This window comes from Acomys russatus, chromosome X, assembly GCF_903995435.1.
Source record: "Acomys russatus chromosome X, mAcoRus1.1, whole genome shotgun sequence".
In the NCBI taxonomy this organism is placed as follows: domain Eukaryota; kingdom Metazoa; phylum Chordata; class Mammalia; order Rodentia; family Muridae; genus Acomys; species Acomys russatus.
This window is the reverse complement of record NC_067169.1, coordinates 101,367,776-101,390,027: the sequence shown is the minus strand read 5'-3', so window position 1 is coordinate 101,390,027 and position 22,252 is coordinate 101,367,776. Positions and strand designations below refer to the sequence as shown.

General features: G+C 36.4%; 1 pseudogene; it reads right to left on the bottom strand.

Moving 5' to 3' along the window:
• Positions 1-2,533: 2,533 nt before the first annotated feature.
• LOC127185437 (cyclin-dependent kinases regulatory subunit 2-like) lies at positions 2,534-2,791 on the bottom strand (annotated as a pseudogene).
• Positions 2,792-22,252: the final 19,461 nt, after the last annotated feature.

Here is a 22,252-nt window from a genome sequence, read left to right as displayed (position 1 = left end):
TGAGGTATGCTTAATGTGGCTATAGGAAGATAAAACCTGATTGTGGCTTTTTGTGCTGTTCAGAATATTTTTCTGCCTTATGATATTCTTGTAACCTCAGGATCCAACTATATCACTCCTGGACATATACACAAAATATACTTCACCAAACCACAAGGACACTTGCCTAACTATGCTAATAGCATTTTTATTCATAATAGTCAGAAACTGGAACCAACCTAAACATCCCTCAACCAAATAATAGATAAAGAAACTGTGGTACATTTATATAATGGAATAGTACTTGGCTATAACAAAACAAAACAAAAAACAAGGAAGGCATGAAATTTGCAGGGAAATGGGTAGAACTAGAAAAGATCATCCTGATTGAGTTAAACCAGACCCAGAAAGACACACATGGTATTTATTCACTCATAAGCAGTTATTAGACATATAATACAGGATAACCATGCTAAAACTCACAGACCCAAAATAACAAGGAGGGTTCAACAGAAAATGATTGAATCCAACTAAGAAGGGGAAATAAAATAAATATCATAGACAACTAAAGTGGAGGGAGAAGGGGTATTGGGTAAGAGAGGGGAAGGAACAGGGAAGGGAGTATCAGAAGTGGGAAGAGTGAGAGGGCTGGGAGAGAGAAGGGAAATTGATGCTGGGGCATCTCTGGGACAAACTGGCGACATGAGATGGGAAAGATACATGGGTGACCCTAGCTGAGACTCCTAGCAGTGGAGCATACTGAGACTGAAGTGGCCATATCAACCCACCCACAAAACCCACAACCCAAAACTTGTCCTGCCTACAAGGTATTCATGGATAAAATATGGAACAGAGATTGAGGGAATGGCAAACCAATCACTGGCTTAACTTGAGACCTACCCAATGTGATAGACTCAACTCTTCACACTATTAACAATATTCTGCTATTCTTGCAGAAAGGAGCCTAGCATAACTGTTACTTGAGAGGCTATGTCCAGCATATAATGGAAACGAATGCAGAGACCCACAGCCAAACTAGGCAGCACTCAGGCAGTCTTCTGGAAGTGTTAGAGGAAGGTTTGAGAGATTGAGGAGTCATGGAACACCACAAGAAGACCTAAAAATTCAACTATTCTGGGCTCATAGAGGCTCACAGAAACTGAACCACCAACCAAAGAACATTAACTGACTGGTAGGCCCTCTATACTATATGATGTTGATTGGCTAATTAGTCCTCAAGTAGGTCCCCTAACAACTGGAGCTGAGACTGTCTCTTACTTGGACTCTGGTGCTTCCCTCTGGATCCCATTTCCCTACAGGGCTGCCTTGTCTTGCCCCAGTGAAAGAGGAGGCACTTAGTCCTGATGTAATTTGATGTACTAGGGTGAGTTGGTATCTGAGGTTAGGGATGATGCGGGAAAGGAAAGGGGTATTGGGTAAGTGGGTGAGAAGGTGGGACTGGGAGGAGAGGAGAGAGTAAAGATGCAATTGGAATGTAAAATGAACAAATAAATAAATTAATGAAGAAAAATTAAGACAAAAATTCATCTTCTCAATTTATTACTATTTTTTCTGTGCTGCTCAATATATAGAGAATGGCCTTCATTCAAGATGACTTTTTTGTGCAACACCACAGATAATCACTACCTCTGGCTCTTATTGTCTTTCTTCTTCCTCTTTGGCTTTAATCCATGAGCACTAGGAGTAAAGAGTATGATATAGAAGTCCCATTTAGCACTGAAAGTTCTTTAACCTCTCTTCCTCTATACCTTGACTAATTGTGGGTTTCTGTGTTAATTTCCATGTGCTCAAGAAAGAAGCTTCTCTGATGAGGTTTAAGTGATATACTGGGAATAAAACAATAAGTCATTAGGAATTAGTTTAATGTCATATCCACTTAGTAGAGGTGACAGGGATAGGCTCTCTTCTAGGGCCTGTGAACTCTGTAGTCACAGGTTCTTGACCTGAATAGCAATGGCATGTATGAATTTAAGATTCTACAGTGGAGCTTAAATTCAATAAGAAAATGATTGGTTATGTCCGTAATATTTATTTCATCTTGTTATTGTAACTCACAAGGTTCACAGTTTGGTAACCCTAGTTGTTACTTTTTTTCTCTGATAATATGCAAGACTATGAAAGATAGACAGTAAGGATGAACCTGCCATATTTATACTAGTTTTTTTTTTCTCCATGTTCTCCACGTTCTTTGACTTAAGTATGTGTTTGGTAATAATATCTTTTTTTGTTTTGTTTTGTTTTAATATAATATACAAACTTCATTTAACAAAAGTAACAGGTAAAATAAAATAGGCACTTATATTAAGAAAAAAACTACAAGAAAATTTATCATTATTAACTTAAAACAATCTGCTTGTAGTTGCATTTAACTTAGCTCTGTTGCAGTGAAGAATACAGCTCATGTGTAGGTATGAATTTAAGAGTTGTTTGTTTTTAAAGTATTCTCTGAATTTTAGCTTATATATACATATACATTAAGTTTGAAAAAGATTAGATGATGCCACGTGTACTTTGTTTTATATACACGTATACATTAAGTTTGGAAAAGATTAGATGATCGCAGATGTACTTTGTTTTGTTGTTCTTTTGGAAGAGGGCATCTAAAAAGAAGAATGTGTGGTTTTGCCTCATGAATCATGTAATCCTAGAGTCTGGTGGACACCAAGACTCCTCCACTCCTCTTCAAACATCAGATGAATTGTTTAGAGACTGCTCTGGGTAAAATAACATGCTGGTACTTATAGCGCTTGTCCAAATATTTGTTGGAGTAGTAGCTCTGCTTGTGGGCCATCCTGCCTGCATGCGGAGGAGAAAACCAGAGCAGGAAAGGAGGTGCAAGAAGTTCCATGTCCATCTATGGCTGGTCAACAACTTGTAACTAGTAATATTATTTTCCTATCAAGTTTTATAGGCTTAGTTAAATACACTGGAAATAGTCTGTAACATTTGGAGGGGGTGGAGTCTCACTGGCCAACAGCTCTGGCTTATTTACTTTTTGTTATGAAGAGACACCATGACAAAGGCAACTTATAAAGGAAAGAGTTTATTAGGGCTTACAGATTCAGAGGGTGGTTTCATGACCACCACAGCAAGGAACCTAATAATAGTAGGTTGGCATGTCGCTGGATCAGTATCTGAGAGCTTACATTTTATTCACAAGCATAAGTCAGAGATAAAAAGGATGGGAGTGACTGGGGATGCCATGGGCTTTTGAAAACCTCAAAATCTACCCTCAATGACATACCACCTCCAACAAGCCCACACTTCCTAACTCTTCCCAAATAGTTCTACTAAGTAAGGACAAAACATTCAAATATATGAGTGTATTGGAGTAATTGTCATTCACAAACCACAACTGACTTCAAAAGAAGTAAGCACTTCCTGACACTGAGCTTTTAATTTGTTAGCCTGTAGGGACACTGATATCTTATTATGTGTTAACTCTACTTAAATGTGTTCTGTATGTGTGTACGTATAATTTATTTTAGGAAGCTTATACAGTAGTAGTTTCGATATTAATTTTTTCAGTGTCTTTATAGTTAATTATTTATTCAGGTACTCCCTTTGCTGCTCTGCTTTCCCATCCATAATCTCATGGCATTTGTCTTTTAAATTTATTCACTTTTAATTTTCTTTCATATAATAATAAGCCATGACTAATGAATATTTAGATGCATATCTATAGTTAATATAAAATAATTTGAAATCCTACATCTTCAATCTTCAATCATGGTATATGTTCATATATATATGTATATATATACATACACATATATATATTAATATGAAGTATTTTTACTTTTATTCATTTAACAAATATATTTAAAACACTTTCCTCATTGCAAGCAATGTATTAAGCACTACAGATACCATGTTAGTGAAGGGAGTTGTGGTTCCTACTCTCAAGATACTTAAAATGCCTCAAGAAGAAACTGATAAAACATGAAATGACACATGACTTTATCATTACTAAGGATATATTCAAACCGATATATAAGACTATGCTTAGACCAAATATTAACTGTGTGCTCTTAGACAAAGTAGCATATCTCAGGTCTTTTCTCTTGTGTAATATTGAATGAAGTACTAGCAGAGAAGACTATCATGAGAAAAAAATATAATTATTGACAGAAGAGTATTCATTTGAACCAAAAATATCCCACACGTAGGAGCTGCTTCTACTTTATTTGTGTTCATTTGAATAGTTAGTAAGTGTACTTAGACCATTTAGATTCAGAGGTTTTCCCTTGCACCTTTATCCCTCTGCTTTGTTGTGTATTTACCCTTTTTTCATTTCTCTCTTTTTTAACTTGCTGCCTATCTATCCAGTATACAGCTATTCAAGAATTTCTTGTGATATTTTGAGAAAAAATATGGCTGAAGTTTTGCCCTTGTTCCAAGAATCTGCCTTGCAGTGATTGTGGAACATTCCTTCACAGTTAAAGAGAGCCACTGAGACCAAGTGTGTGAGAGGGTAATCCTTATGGTATTTTGGCAAAGACTGTGGCACATGGAGGTGCAGAGAAGCTATTGCATGAAGCTGGAAGGTGAAACCTGGATTGCACTGGAGACCTCAAAATATTGAAATGCTGTACAAGGAATAAAACATCCCAAGAGAGAGAAAGAGAAAACATTGGGAGAGCAAAGCTAGAATTGGGAGCAATCTAAGTCATTTGACATCAACATGGAGCTATAGGATTTGAATTTTGACATAGAGCTATGGGATTTGCACTTTGCCCCACTGGGTTTTGCTCTTTCTTTGGTCCAATATTTCTTTACTATGCCCTGAGTTTTCTCTCTTGAAATGATAGTGCATATTCTATGCCATTGTGTATTGTGGTTTGTAATCTGAGTTTTGATATTTCATCATTAAGGGATTACCTTGAATCTCGGAGTCTTAAGAATTTTGATAGTGTTGAGACTGGAAAGACTACTAAAACTGTTGAAGTAGAACTAAATGAACTTTGTATTACAATTTGAATTCAAGTCCATGGAGACTGGTAGGGAATTGTGGTGATCTGAATGAGAATGGTCCCCATAGGGTCTTATATGTGAATACCTGCTTCTTGTTTGTTGGAACTATTTGAGAAAAATTTAGAAGATGTGGCCTTGTTGAAGGACGTATCCCATTGGATAAGGACTTGTGGTTTTCAAAGGCCCATGTCATTCCAATTAGATTTCTCTGTCTCTGTCTCTGTCTGTCTCTGCCTCTGCCTCTGTATCTCTCTCTCTCTCTCTCCCTCTCTCTCTCTCTCTCTCTCTCTCTCCATTTGTCTGTCTCTCTGTCCCTCTCTCTTTTCTCATGGTTTTCTCAACATGTAAGCTCCAGTACCATGTCTGCCTGAAAGAAAAGTATCTTGAATTACTCATATTAGGTAGAATTCAATACATAACTGTATCCAAGATTAAGAAGGTGTCAAAATTGTCTTAAAAGTGTCAATTCTGACTATGTAAACAAGATAGACAATAACATAATTAAAAGAAAGAAATATCCACTCTTCTACTGAGGGACACTTAGGCTGTTTCCATGTTCTGGCTATTATGAATAAGGCTGCTATGAACATGGTTGAGCAACTGTGGTACATATACACTATGGAATACTACTCAGCTATTAAAAACAAGGAATTCCCGAAATTTGTGGATAAATGGATTGAGCTAGAAATGATCATAATGGGTGAGTTAACCCAGAAGCAGAAAGAATCAAATGGTATATACTCACTTATATCTGCATACTAGCCCAAGGGGCATGTCCCACAAAAGCCTTCACTTACCAGGAAACTGGGACAGAGGGGAAGGCATCCTATTGGGACTCTAAATGAGAGACGCATGGGAGAACAGCAAAATAAAAGGATCCAGAGGGTCCTAGAAATCTACAAGTAGAACAATATGATAGGCAGATTTGGGCCCAGGGGTCCCGCTCAAACTAAGGCACCAGCCAAGGACAATACAGGAGGTAAACTTTAAACCCCTTCCCAGATGTAGCCAATGGTCAGAATATTCTCCACAGTTGAGTGGAGCGTGTGATATGACTTTCTCACGTACTCTGGTGCCTCACATTTGACCATGTCCCCTGGAGGGGGAGACCTGGTGGCACTCAGAGGAAGGACAGCAAGTAGCCAAGAAGAGACTTGATACCCTATGAGAATATATAGGGGGACGTAATCCCCCTCAGGAACAGTCATAGGGGAGGGGAATAATAGGAAAATGGGGGGGGGGGAGGAATGGGAGGATACAAGGGATGGGATAAACATTGAGATGTAACAAGAATAAATTAATAAAAAAAATGTTCAACATCCTTAGTCATCAGGAAATGCAAATAAAAAAAAAAAAGAAAGAAATAAAGAAAACTATTTGAGTGCAGAGGATGACAGTAAAAAAGATATACTATTCTTTTGGTACATATAGAGTTTTACAAGAGAGGGAAAACATGTCAGTGTTATTGAAAAATACGAATTTAGAAGAAAGTATTTAGTATTTTGAAGGTGAAATCATTTTCTGTGAGACGTATGTGTGGGATCAAGAATTTTTTAGTGCATACACGCACACACACACACACACACACAGATTGATAGGCAAAATATCAAATATTTTGATAATTTTCTTCTCCATCACACTCCATGCTACCTCTGTGGAAAAGAAGAAATCTAAAACTTCATGGTCATATATGAAGATTTTGGTACATAATTTGATGTATTCATATACTAGAGAAGAAAACAATGATAAATTGGTGGTGAGAATTATTGAATAAAAAAGTAAAAGGAATGATTGTTTTGAACCCTTTTTAGATCAAGATGGAGTTTCACTGTCAGCAAAATCTGAGAGAAATGCTGCTTTCTCTTTCTATTAATTTTTCTGTAAACACAAAAATCTAAAAGCTGCATGATAATTATTTGCTTTTTAGTTTTATCCCTTTCCCTCTGTCATGTTTAATTTCACAAGCATTTTCCTGAAAATGAGGTTGGATAGAGCTAATATGTGTTGTGCTTCATCTGTCGTAACATATTGAAAGGAACTCACAATTGTGTACAGATTTCATAACACCTTGAGATGAATCTTATTTCTTTTTCTTAGATGGTGCTAATAGGGTATGATAGGAAAACATGATTATATTTTATGATTATTATGCCATTGTAAAAAGGCCTGGAGTCACTTGAATAATTTGGAATTAAAAACAAATTCCTTTTCTGAGAAGTCCAAATTACTGTCACAATGATAACAAACTAGTTCTTTTATCAACTATAGTCTTAGGATATTTTTCAGTTTTCCCCTTCTTCTTTGTCCTGGAGGCTGCTGGAAACCTTTCCAAAGAATTATACAAAATAATAAATGGAAGAAAGTATTAGAAAAGTAATTCCTGACATTGGTTCCAAGATGGTGGCACCGGAAGACACATGATACCTCATCTTAGGGAGGAGACCAAGGATAGTACTAGGAACCATAAATTGTGGGAGATAGGGAAAACTGGGTGAGAGATATCCGCGCAGTGCAGACCATGGGTGGGTCTGTTCTCTTGACATCCAGCAACCTACAGAGGATGAGTGCCCAGTCCTTAGAGTCTAGACTGGAGAACGCCTGCAAGATGCGAGCTGTAGCCTTGCTCTGCAGCATATATGAGACTGAACTCCTGGCAGTGAAGCACCAGTGCTCCTTGCCTATGGAAATCTCAGGAAATGGGTGGATCTGTCCTCAGACACTCATCCCTGACCTACACCAGCCCACAGAAAGACAAAGTGTAACAGGGGGTCCCAGAAAGCTGTGGACAATTTTCTCAGCCACAGTGGCACGGTGTGAGTGGGGTGGTCTGATTGGGGCTGGGCAGAGCTTTGCTGCTGCCTTCAGAGGACTGTCCCAGCAAAATTGGTCATAATGGACCCAGTCTAGCTAGGCTTCACATCCTCCCATGTTCTCCTATGCTCTCAGTAGAGGCAGGACAGGCCTGAGAAGGCAGGAAGCTATTCAGCCTGCCCAATGCAACAGGATGGAACTGCCTCAGGTGCATCTGCTGAATGGTCTGGGCAGAAACCTAGATACCTGCCCCAGAAGACCATCCTTGTACAATTAGCCAGAATGGACCCATCTTAGCCCCATGGCCCGAGGGCAGGGTATTCAAAGCTCATTCAAAGACAGGATAATTGGCTCATATATACACTACCTCAAACTGATCCTGGAGCTGCAGAGAACCAGCACCTAACTCTTATGACCCAGTAGGGAGCTCAGGGTATGGAGCAAAGTCTCCAGGAGCCGAAACCAGGTCACATGTTTGTCCCAGGGAAGAGTGCCCTGATCCCCACAGGCAAAGGTCCTCAACCTATAATTACTCACCAAGAAACCACTCACAAAAACCAGTGAAGGATACCAGAAGCTACTTCCAAACACCAGAGGCAGCAAAATGACTAAAAGCCAGCATAAAATCGTAAACAGCAAAAACCAAAAATATATGACATCTCCAGATCCCAGCTATCCCAAAGAAAGCAATCCAGAGAATTCGAACACAATTGAAATACAAGAAAATCACCTGAAATACTTAGTAATGAAGATGATAATTGAAGAAATGAATAAAATCTGCAAACAAATTCAGGAAGATCCAGCCAAACAGGTTGAAGACGTAAAAGGGGCGTATAGAGAGTCACTGGAAGAAATTCAGGAAAATACAAACAGATGAAGGAAATCAATAAAACAGTTCAAGATCTAAAGATGAAAATGGAAACAATGATAAAAACACAGACAGAAGAAAAATGAGAATGAGAGCTTAGGGAAGAAAGCAAGCAACCCAGAGGCAAGTTTCTCTATTAGAATCCAAGAGTTGGAGGTAAGAATCTTGGAACTAGAAGAAACAATCGTAGATCTTGAAGCAACCATCAAAGAAAATGCCAAATCTGAAAAATTCCTGACACAAAACATCCAAGAAATGAGGTACACCATGAAAAGACAAAACCTGAGAAAAATAGCCATTGAGGAAAGAGAAGATGCCTGACTCCAAGGCCCAGACAATATTTTCAACAAAATCATAGAAGAAAATATCTCCAATTTAAAGGACACACACACACACACACACACACACACACAATAGAATAGACAAAAAAATTAAAAATTAAAAGACAAAATTAAAAAGAAAAGAAAAGAAAAGAAATCTTCCTGCCAAATAATAATCAAAACACAACATAAAAACCAGAAAGGCCTGGACAGAGGTCCTGCAAACCCAAAGAGACCACAGATACCATGCCAGACTATTATACCCAGCAAAAATTTCAATAACTATTGATGGAGAAAACAAGATATTCCATGAGAAAAACAAATTCAAGCAGTATCTATCCACAAATTCAACCTTACAGATGTTACTAAAAGAAAAACTCCATCTCAAGGGGACATGATACAGCCAAAATTACACTGGAAATAGATAATTACACCACCTCAAAACCACAACCACACAAACACTCTATTGCAACCAACATCAAAATCAATGGACTTAACAGTCACTGGTCATTAATGTCTGTCAATATCAATGGTCTCAATTCTCCATTAAAAAGGCACAGAATAACTGAATGGATGCATAAACAAGACCCAACATTCTTCTGCATTCAAGAAACTCATCTCAGCTACAAGGATAGACATTACCTCAGGGTAAAAGGCTGGAAAAAGGTATTCCAAGCAATCAGACACAGGAAGCAAGCTGGTGTAGCCATTTTAATATCTAATAAAATAGACTTCCAACCAAAATTAATCAAAAAAGATGAGGATGGTCACTTCATACTCATCAAAGGTAAAGTCAACCAAGAGGGCATCACAATTCTGAACATCTATGCTCCCAATACAAGGGCACTCACATTTGTAAAGGAACTATTAACAAAATTAAAGCACACATCAATCCCCACACACTAATAGTGGGAGACTTCAACATCCCACTTTCACCGAAGGACAGGTCATGAAAACAGAAACTAAACCAAGAAATGATGACGTTAACCAACATCATGAATCAAATGGATCTAACAGGTATCTACAGAACTTTTCACCCAAACACAAAGGTTATACCTTCTGCTCAGCATCCCACGGAACCTTCTCCAAAATTGATCATATAGTAGATCACATATTAAGCCTCAACAGATACAAGAAGATTGAAATAATACCTGGTAGCCTATCAGATCACTATGGTCTAAAGCTGGACTTCAGTAACATCAGAAATAATAAAAAGCCTACACATACATGGACACTAAACCACTCTCTACTTAATGACACCTGGGTCAAGGACGTAATAAAGCCATAAATTAAGGAGTTCCTGAAAATCAATGAAAATGAAGGAAAAACATACCCAGATTTGTGGGACACATTGAAAGCAGTGCTAATAGGAAAATTCATAGCACTAAGTGCCTTTATAAAGAAATTGGAAACATCCCACATAAGCAACTTAATGACACATCCGGAAGCCTTAGGGGAAAAAAAGAATCAGAAACATTCGAAGAGTAGACATCTGTAAATAATCAAACTCAGGGCTGAAATCAATAAATTAGAAAAAAAAAAGAACAATTCAAAGAATCAACAAAACCAGGAGCTCGTTCTTTGAGAAAATCAACAACAAAGACAAACCATTAGCCAAACTAACTAAAGGGCAGAGAGACACTATCCAAATCAGTAAAATCAGAAATGAAAAGGGAGACATAACCACAGACACTGAAGAAATACAAAGAATCATAAGATCCTACTTCAAAGACATACATGCCACTAAATTTGAAAATGGACAATTTTTTGATCGATTCTACTTACAAAATTGAATCAAGATCAAATAAACAAACTAAATAGTCCTACTTTCTCTACAGAAATAGAGACAGTCATTGATAGTCTAAAAAAAAAAAAAAAAAAAAAAAAAAAAAAAAAAAAAAAAAAGGCTAGGGCCAGGTGGTTTCAGTGCAGAGTTCTACCAGATCTTCAAAGAAGAGGTAATACTGTTACTCTTCAAACTATTCCAAAAGACAGAAATGATGGGAACATTACCAAACCCATTCTGTGAGGCCACAGTCACTTTGATCCCTAAACCTCACAAAGATCCACTATCTCCATCTCTCTTCAATATAGTTCTTGAAGTTCTGGCTAGAGCAATAAGACAACAAAAGGAGATTAAGGGGAACCAAATGGGAAAGGGGGAAATCAAATTATCCCTATTTGCAGATGATATGATAGTGTACATAAGTGACCTGCATAATTCCTGCATGGAACTCTTATAGCTGATAAAAACATTCAGCAAAATGGAGGGATACAAAATTAACTCAAAAAAGTCAGTTTCCTTCCTATATACAAATGACAATCATACAGAGGAAGAAAATAGGGGAACTAGACCATTCATAATAGCCACAAGCAATATAAAATATCTAGGAGTAACTCTAACCAAGCAAGTTAGAGACTTGTTTGAAAAAAAACTTCATATCTCTGAAGAAAGATATTGAAAATGACATCAGAAAATGGAAAAATCTCCCTTGTTCATGGATTGAGAGAATTAACATGGTAAAAATGGCCATCTTACCAAAAGCAACTTACAGATTCAATGCAATCTCTATCAAAATACATACACAAAATTTAAAGACCTTGAAAGATCAGTTCTCAACTTCATATGGAAAAACAAAAAACCCAGAAGAGTTAAAATAATCCTCTACAATAAAAGATCCTCCAGAGGAATCTTCATACCTGATTTCAAGCCGTACTATAAAGCAACGGTAATTAAAACAGCATGGTACTGGCATAGCAATAGACTGGTTGATCAAATGAATCAAATTGAAGACACAGAAATAAATCCACAGACAGATAGCCACTTTATTTTTGACAAAGAAGCCAAATCTATTCAACAGAAAAAGGATAGCATCTTCTATAAATGGTGCTGGTCTAACTGGAAGTCTACATGTAGAAAAATGTAAGTAGACCCATATTTATCACCATGCACAAAGCTCATGTCCAAGTGGATTAAAGACCTCAACACAAAGCCAGAGACACTAAATCTGTTAGAAGGAAAAATGAAGAAGACCCTGGGACTCATTGGCACAGGGGACAACTTCCTGAGCAGAACTCCAACATCCCAGGATTTATGGTCAATAATTAATACATGGGAACTTATGAGGCTGAGAAGCTTCTGTAAGGCAGGAGACACTCTCAACAGAACAAAGCGACAGCCTATAGACTGGGAGAAGTACACCTGACAAAGGTCTAATATCCAAAATATGTAACAAATTCAAGAAACTAAACAAAGCCAAACCAAATAACCCAATTAAGAAGTGGGGATCAGAATTAAACAGAGAATTCTCAACAGAGGAATATCAAATGGCTGAGAAACACTTAAAGAAATGTTCAACATCCTTAGTCATCAGAGAAATGCAAATCAAAACAACTCTGAGATTCCATCTTACACTCATGTGACAGCACATGCTGGCAAGAATGTGGAGAAAAGGGAACACTCCTTCATTACTGGTGGGAGTGCAAACCTTGAAATTTGCATGCAAATGGACGGAACTGGAAATGATCATACTGAGTGAGTTTACCCAGACTCAGAAAGACTCATATGGTATATACTCCCTTATAATTGAACACTAGCCCAAAAGGGATGCCCCATGAAAGTCTCCACTTACCAGGAGATTGGGATAGATGCTGAGACTTCCTATTGGGACTCTAGGTCAAACAAGTATAGGAGAATGGGCAAATAGAAAAATCCAGAAGGTCCTAGAAACCTATAAGAAAAATATCATGACAAGAGGTTCTGGACCCAGGGTGTTCTGCTCAAACTACTACACCAATCAACGATAATACATGCAGTAAACATTGAATCCCTTCTCAGATCTAGTCAATGGACTGGACATTCTCCATAGTTGTGTGGAGAGTAGGGACTGACTCTGACATGAACTCTGGGTTCCCCATATTTGACCACTTCCCAATGATGTGGAATCCTGGTGGCCTTCAGAGAACGGATAAGCAGGCTACCAAGATGAGACTTGATAGGCTGTGATCATAGGGTGGGGAAGGAGGTCCCCTTCTGCCACAGCCCTAGGGGAGGGGGATAGGGTGAAAAAGGGAGGGAGGGAGGAATCGGAGGAGACAAGTAAGGGGAAACAATTGAGATGTAATCTGAACTAATTAATAAAAAAATTAAAAAAGAAAAGCAATTCCCTTTATAATAATCCTATTTATATGTCCACTAGTTTGAGTTTCAGTGACATATTTGTGAGATGGGTAGCAGATGTAAACTGTTAAGATCTTTTAATATGAGAGACATTTTATAATCGGTCTGCTACTCTACACATTAGAATCTTGCTTGAGATTATCAAATTGGATTGTACTGTCCCAGACAGTTCAATAAAAATGGCACCTGTTTCTTATATTTTTGGTTGTGATCCTAGCCTTTAACGGCTGAGCCATCTGCCCAGCCTGGTACCTGGTTTCTTTAACAAAAATTTTATTGAGACAAATATTAATTGCATTTCAGTAAATAAAGGCAATATAATGATAATTTACTAAATGGTTAAGCATACATGCCTTTGTATGTATAAAACTTATTTTTCAATATGACCTATTGCTTAAATATCAATATATACTTTCACCACATAAGACATTTTTAAGGCTTAAACCACTTGAGGGAAGAAAGTGTCTGTGTTCTTATCTGATCTGTAGCTCTTTAAGTTTGGAGTTGTCCAAGTTTTTCTAATTTTTGTTATACTGCCTCAAGCTATTCTTGCCCTATTCTTTTCTGCCCGAGGGCGTTCTATAGTAGAGCCATTTATTACAGCCTCTGATTAAACAGTTGTTCAAAAATCATTTTCTGTTTAGAGTTTTTATCAATTGTATTTCTAAAGAATCATATATTCATTCTAAATACCTGCTGTGTGTTACTTATTGCATTAAAATTATTTCACATTTTTTTGCCTATCAGCTTTCATTTTATCACTTCTATAAATAGTCTGTATTTTCTGGAGAGCTTACTTTGACCATTATGAAGATGGGAATAGTATTTTATATTCCACTTATCCTGGTAAGGAATTAACTCCAGGTTGGATAGAAATGGTAATTTCTGAAGTTTAGATGGCATAGCTTTTCCTGCTTAACACTGTTAAGCATTCTCTCTTGGATATAATAGGTTACGAGTTTATTGCTTTATCTTCACGGGATGTGTACTAAATGTAATGTCGATGGTACATAAAACCAGGCATGATGTTAATTGTTTAGATAGTAACTCCTGCTTGAAAAGCAGACTTAAAACTAGAATAAAACATACTATAAGAGGTAAATTTTATTTTTACCTTAGTTTCTTGCATGTGAAACATATAATCAAGACTATATATCTGCATATTTCTACAAATTATTTGTGCTAAGACTCATGACTAGGTTAGATAATGTCTCTGTCACTAGAAGATATTTCTATGAAGTCATTTTAAAAAATCATGATATAAAAGTCCAGTTAATTGTCAGGAGATCCCATATCAGGGATATGTTGATTTATTTTTTTTATTTATTCATTTGTTCAACATTAGTCCCTGAGTACAATGACAAAGGAAAAAGTGCTCATTGCATTCTAATAGAAACACATAAATAGTCAAATGAATGAGAATAAGGAAATTTAAATTCGACCACAAGCATGGGATGGTACAAAGTGCAAAGCACAATTATAAAAAAAACTAAAAGAAAAATACCCCACAGACCAAAGCAAACAAACAAAATGAGAGTTTTGGGTTATTAATCAGGTAGCAAATTGTGTCTGTCATCTTCTCATTTGGAAAGCTACTAACCTGCACTCCTGCCTTACTCAGATAATCAAGGTTACTCCTTCTCAAGTCTCTGAGGGAGTTGAAGACCAGGTAGCTTAGTTTTACAATGAAGCTTAGTTGTTTAGGGGTTAAGATGTCTTTAGATCTAGATAGATGTTTTGATAATGACAATATGTGACGGAGATTGATTTACATTCAGAATTTTAGACAAACCAAGATAGGAAAAATATTTTCTTCTAGGCTGCCAAATACAAAGCCAAAACACTAAGAATATAATATTTATATAATTCCTGATTGTGTCATTGTTCTTCTTGCTATAAGTAGTCTATTATATATATAATATATAATAATATATATAGCATATATAATAATATACATAGTATATATAATATAGTATAATCGTATAAATGTATATGAAAAATTAAAAATGTTTAATTAATAAAAATAAAATAAACAATACAAGGGAAGGGTTGCTGTAGAAGTGACACATGAAGTTAATTTTGTAAAAAGAATAAAAGTAGCTCAAATCTAGTTTTAGAAAATGGCAAAAGACATTGCAAGAATAAAGAGAACTATTAGAGAGGAGGCAGTGTTATAATAATATTTATTTCAATATCACTTCTATTCACATCACTTTCATAAGATATAGAATGTGGCAGAAAGACATTGACGGTAGTGCTAAGGTTACATGGTTTAGCAGTTAAGAGCATTTGCTAATTACTTGTAGAGTACAGTAGATCTGGGGAGCAATGAGAAGGTGATAGAAAAAAAGGGAAGGGACAGATATTAAAATAGTTAAAAAAGATTTTAATGAAGTTTAAGGAAGATGACATAGTAAATTCCTAGACCAGGAATTTGAAAAAAAAAAAAAAAAACATTTATGCAGCTCTGAGAAGAAGAAAGAGAACTGACAAGACAAGATGTGAGAATAATGATAAATCAACTTTTACATGTGGCGAAAATACTTGAATGTGAAGCTCACATATCCCTTGGGCTTGGATTTTGACCAGTGCAATTGAAGACGATGCTTTTAAAGTTGTGGACCAGCCTCACTTCAGAAAGAGATTCAAATATGTTAATCAGCCAAACTGATTAAAGAATCTTTCAAATTAAGCTTCAATTACAGGGCAATTTAATTAACCCAAGCGCACCATTTCCTGTGCATTCTGTTATCGAGACTTTGTTTTACTTCTTAGATGATAAATGTCTTTGACTTATGTATTCTATGATATGACTGTATTTTTGACTCTTTCATTATTTTTAAAATGCACCATATTTTCCTAACCAAAGCTAAGGATATAAAGATCAATCTTCCACTTTATAGCTGGTGAAAATAACTTTAGTTTGATTTTCACATTCTCTCTTACACTGAATGAATCTGTTTTTCCTTTTTCCTTGACCCTTCACCCATATTCATTATTGATTTTTCTAAAGGACGCCAAAGCTATTACTGGCTACCTCTTAGGTCATCCTCCATGAAATGATCTCAAATGGCTACTTAGGGCCTTAGAAAATCAAGGGCTGTTTATCCCAATCACACAACTCTACCCTTTTTTTCAGCTTTTCAAGATAAAAGTTTCAAGCATCTCCTGATTAAAGTGCTTCTGGGATTGTTGCTGTACATCAAGTTCTAAACTTCTTTGTTCTTTTCATAGAACTTTTCCATCCACAACTCAGGAAAACAACTTGATGGGAGATAATCTGCAGTAAAAGGAATGCTAAAGAAGTTTAGAGTTCATTTTATACTGATAACTATAAAGTTATCAATATAAAGCTAGTAGAAACTTTTTATTGGCACTTTCTCAGTTCATCTCAATCTGCATTACTTCTACAGTGTGTCTAGGCTCATGAATCAAAATGAATTGAACTTTGATGATTTCTTTGAGGATTAGTCTTGCTACAGCTTGGGGCTATTATTTTAGATGTTATTGATAATTTCCAGGTAAAAATTAAATAGATACAACAACTGTATGGGGCAAAAGGAACATTGACTCATAATTCTATCACTTAGTAGTTGTGTTACTTTAACTCAATCATTTAATTTTCCAGAACACTCTGCTTCTTCATCTGTAAAATGTTATTCCTCTAAAATTGGATTTTGTTTTCAAAGATGGGGGAAGCATTCTTTAAGTTTCTCAATACTGTGCCTGAGGCAGGATTAATAGACAGGGTAAAACATGAAGACACATGAAAGGAAGGCATGGGAAGGGAAAGGAACCTCTCACCTGGAGACTGGTTGAAGCACATTGCTAGATGAGAGACAATAATCCCAAGACAACTACCATTCCTTTAAGGCCTTTCTCCATTTCTTGGTATAAATCTATAATTGTTTTTAGGCATCTCACTTGATACCCATTTATAGTAAATGGACATCACCACTTGTACAAGCCAGCAGCTCTGGTTTTTATCTTGCCTGATTCTAAGTCACCTCTGGGGCCACTCTTATTATAATCTCAGTTAGCAGATGAAAAGAAATAAAGGAATGGGGAATTTATTAGAAATCTGTTGCATAATAGAATTACAAAGCCTATAAGATACTGTACACAATTGTCACTAGGACATTTAAATATTAGTCTTTCATTTCTTATTTTTTGTTAATTATTTAAGAATTTTGTAGGTTTCTAGGATCCTCTGGATCATTCTACTTTGCCATTCTCCCATGCTTCTCTCATCTAGAGTCCCAGTAGGATGTCCTCCCCTCTGTCCCAGTTTCCTGGTAGGTGAAGACTTTCATGGGACATGCCCTTTGGGCTAGTATGCAGATATAAGTGAGTATACACCATTTGACTCTTTCTGCTTCTGGGTTAACTCACTCATTATGATCATTTCTAGTTCAATGTAACAATGTAAAAAAACCAGGAACTAACAACCACTGATCATTAATATCTCTCAACATCAATGGACTCAATACCCCAAAAAAAGATACAGAGTAACAGAATAGATGCAAAACAGGACCCATCATTCTTCTGCATTCAAGAAACACACCTCAGGAAAACAAATAGATATTATCTCAGAATAAATGGCTAGAAAATGTTATTCCAAGCATACAGATACAAGAAGCAAGCTGGAGTAATGATTCAAGCACTCAGTAAAATAGTTTCAACCAAAACTAATCAAAAGAGATGGGGAAAGACACTTCATACTCCTCAAAGGAAAAATATACCAAGATGAATGTCTCTACTGAACATCTATGCTCCAAATTCAGGAGCACCACATTCATAAAAGAAACGTTACTAAAATTTAAATCACACATCAAAGCCCACACATTAATAATGGGAGACTTAAATACCCCACTCTCACCAATAGACAGATCATTGAGACAGAAACTAAATGGATAAACAATGAAGCTAATAGACATCATGAATCAAATGGATCTAACTGAAATCTACAGAACATTTCACCCAAACACAAAATAATAGCCCTTCTCAGCACCTCACGGAACTTTCTCCAAAACTGAGCATATACTTGGTCACAAAGCAAACCTCAAATAGATACAAGAAGATCAAATAACCCACAAGTTAAAGCTGAAACGCAACTATAACAGAAAGAACAGAGAGCATAAAAACACATGGAAACTGATCAAGTCCATACTCAATGACCTCTAGGTCTGGTAAGAAATAAAAAAAATGAAATTGAATATGTCCTAGAATTCAAGGAAAATGAAGGAAAAATATACCCAAACTATGGGACACATGACATGAAAGCAATTCAAGAGGAAAGTTCATAACACTAAGCATGTCCATAAAGAAATTGGTGAGATCCCATATTAGCAACTTAAAGGCACACCTGAAAGCTTTAAAACAAAAAGAAGCAGACACATTCAGAGGAGACAGCCAAAAATAATCAAACTCAGGGCTGAAATCAATAAATTAGAAACAAAGAGTACAGTTCAAAGAATCAATGAAACCAAGAGCTGTGTCTTTGAGAAAATGAGCAAGATAGACAAACCCTTAGCCAAACTAAGAGGCAGAAGGAGGGCACTCAAATCAAGAAAATCAGAAATGAAAAGGGAGACATAACAACAGATACCAAGTAAATCCAAAGAATCTTTAGGTCTTATTTCTAAACCTTATATGCCATGAAATTGAAACTTTAAATGGAATAGACAATTTTCTTGATAGCTACCAATTATCAAATTTGAATCAAGATCAGGTAAACAAATGAAATATTTCTATAACTACTATAGAAGCAGTCCTCAAAAGTCTCCCAACCAAAAATGAAGAAGAAGAAGAAGGAGAAGAAGAAGAAGAAGGAGGAGGAGGAGGAGGAGGTGAAGAAGAAGAAGAAGAAGAAGAAGAGGAGGAGGAGGAGAAGAAGAAGAAGAAGAAGAAGAAGAAGAAGAAGAAGAAGAAGAAGAAGAAGAAGAAGAAGAAGAAGAAGAAGAAAGTCCAGGACAGCATGGATTCAGATCAGAATTCTACAATACTTAAAAAAAAAGAGCAAGTTCAAATTCTCTTCAAATTATTCTACAAAATAGAAACAGAAGGAACATTAAGAAACTCACTCTATGAGGCCACTGTCACCTTGATACATGAATCACACAAAGAAAGAGAATTTTAGATCAATTGTCCTTATGAATTTTGATGTAAAAATAGTCAATAAAATACTTGCAAACTGAATCTAAGAAAACATCAAAAATATCATCCCAGGCATGCAGGAATGGTTCAGTATATGGAAATCCATCAATGTAATTCATCATATAAACAAAATGAAAGAAATGAAATGACATGATCATTGTCATAGAGACTGAAAAATCCTTTGACAAAATCCAATACCTGTTCATGTTAAAAGTCTTGGAGTGATCAAGATATAAGGCACATACCTAAACATAGTAAAAGTGATATAGAACAAGCTTCTAGCCAACATCAAACCAAATATAAAGAAACTTAAACCAATTCCACTGAAATCAGGGATACATCAAGGCTGTCTACTTTCTCTGTGTCTGTTCAACACAGTACTTGAAGGCCTAGCTACAGTAATAAGACAAGAAAGGACATCAAAGGGATACAAATTTGAAAGGAAGACGCCAAAGGATCACTATTTGCAGATGATATATAGTATAAGAAAATGACTACAAAAATTCTAAGAAAGTCCTCAACTGATAAACACCTTCAGAAAAGTGGTTGGATGCAAAATCAGCTGAAAAAATTCAGTAACCCTCCTTTATACAAAAGACAAACAGGCTGAAAAAGAAATTAGGGAAACAATACCCTTCACAATAGGCACAAACCCCGTAAAGTATCTTGGTATAACTCTAACCAAGAAAGTGAAAGACTTGTAAAAAAAAAACCTTCAAGTCTCTGAAGAAAGAAATTGAAGAAGATATCAGAAGATGGAGACTCCCATGCTCATGGATCAGCAGAATCAACATAGTAAAAATGGCCATCATACCAAAAGTAATCAATCTACAAATTTAATGAACTTTCCAACAAAATGCCAACAAAAATATTTATGGACAATAAAAGAATAATTCTCATCTTCATACGGAAAACAAGAAACTACAAATATCTAAGACAATCTTATGCAATAAAAGGTCTTCTGGAGATATCTCCATCCCTGATATCAAGCGGTACTCTAGAGCAACAGTAATAAAAACTACATGGTACTGGCATAGAAACAAACAGATGAATCAATGGAATCAAATAAAAATCCCAGAAATAAAGCCATACACTTATGGACACTTGATTTTTGACAAAGAAGCCCAAATCATACAATGGAAAAAATATAGCATCTTCAACAATTGGTGCTGGTCTAACTGGGTGACTACATGTAGAAAAATGCAAATAGACACTTATTTATTATCATGCACAAAACTAAAGGATGAGTGGAATAAAACCAGATACACTAAATATATTAGAAGAAAAGTAAAGAAGAACCTTGAGCTTATTGGCATAGGAGACAACTTCATGAACAGAACACCAACAGCTCAGGCTCTAAGATCAACAATTAATAACTGGAACCTCATGAAACTGAAAAGTTTCTTTAAGACAAAGGACATTGTCAACTGAACAAAATGACAGCCTACAGACTGGGAAAAGATCTTCAGCAGTCCTACATTTGACCTAGGACTGATATCCAAAATATATAAAGAGCTCAAGAAACGAAACCACCAAACCAAATAATGCAATTAAAAAATGGGATACAGAACTACACAGAGAATTCTAAGCAGAGGAATCTCAAGATGAAGCACTTAAGAAGTGCTCAACATTCTTAGTCATCAGATAAATGCAAATCAAAATGACTCAGAGATTCCATCTTACACCAGTCAGAATGGCTAAGATCAAACACTCAAGTGACAGCACATGTTGGTGAGGATGTGGAGAAAGGAGAACACTCATCCATTGCTGGTAGAAGTGCAAACTTGTACAATTACTTTGGAAATCAATCTGGTGCTTTCTTAGAAAATCAGGAATAGTTCTACCTTGAGACACAGCTATACCACTCCTGGGCATATACCCAAAAAATGCTCTACCATACAACAAGGACACTTGCTTAACATGTTCATAGCAGCTTTATTCGTAATAGCCAGAATCTGGAAACAATCTAGATGTCCCTCAACAGAAGAATAGATAAAGAAATGGAGGTACATTTACACAATGGAGCACTACTCAGCTTTTAAAAACAAGGACATCTTGAAAATTTCAGGCAAATGGGTGGAACTAGAAAAGATCATCCTGAATGAGGTAATACAGACCCAGAAATACACACATGGTATATACTCACTTATAAGCAGGTATTAACTATAGGATTACCACACTATAATACACAGACCTAAAGAAGTTAAATAATCAAGGAGGACCCTAGGGAGTATGCTGAAGTCTCATTCAGAAGGGCAACTAGAATAGACAGCAGAACCAGTTGAGGACAAGAAACAAGATAAAAGGCTACCGTAGAGGTCCTCCAAAAGATTCCACCCAGCAGGGGATCGAAGCAGATGCTGAGCCAAACTTTGGGGTGGAATACATGGAGTCTCATGTAAGAGTTGGGAGTATAGAAGGACCTAGAGGAGACAAAAGCTCCACAAGGTCCTTTCTGTAAGGATGACCAGAAGCAACTTATTTTCCATTGGCAATGCCAGGAGTATACATATCCACTTTTATTTCAAGGGTATATTAATCCTCCAGATCTTTGTCATAATTTGCTTGGAAGGGATCTTAATCTGTGTCATCCACAAATTAAGTACTCCATGTGTACACAATATTGTGAAGATAATGCTGATTTGACCAAGTGGTCAGGATGTATCAACTACTTTGTAATTTTGGTAACACATCCTCACACCAAAGAAGGGCAAAAACCAACTAAGAAACTAACAAACAAAGAAACAAAAACAAATTTCAAGGATGTTTGACTTCAATGACATTTCTAGGAATCCAGTGATGATGTGGGCCATGTGGAGATATTCCTTTTAAAATGAAGGATAAGTTATTGTACCTGGGCTCTTCAACCACCAAGAAAGAAGCACAAATCTTACTGGGCCTATTTCGATTTTGGGGACAGCACATTTCTCACTTGAGTGTGTT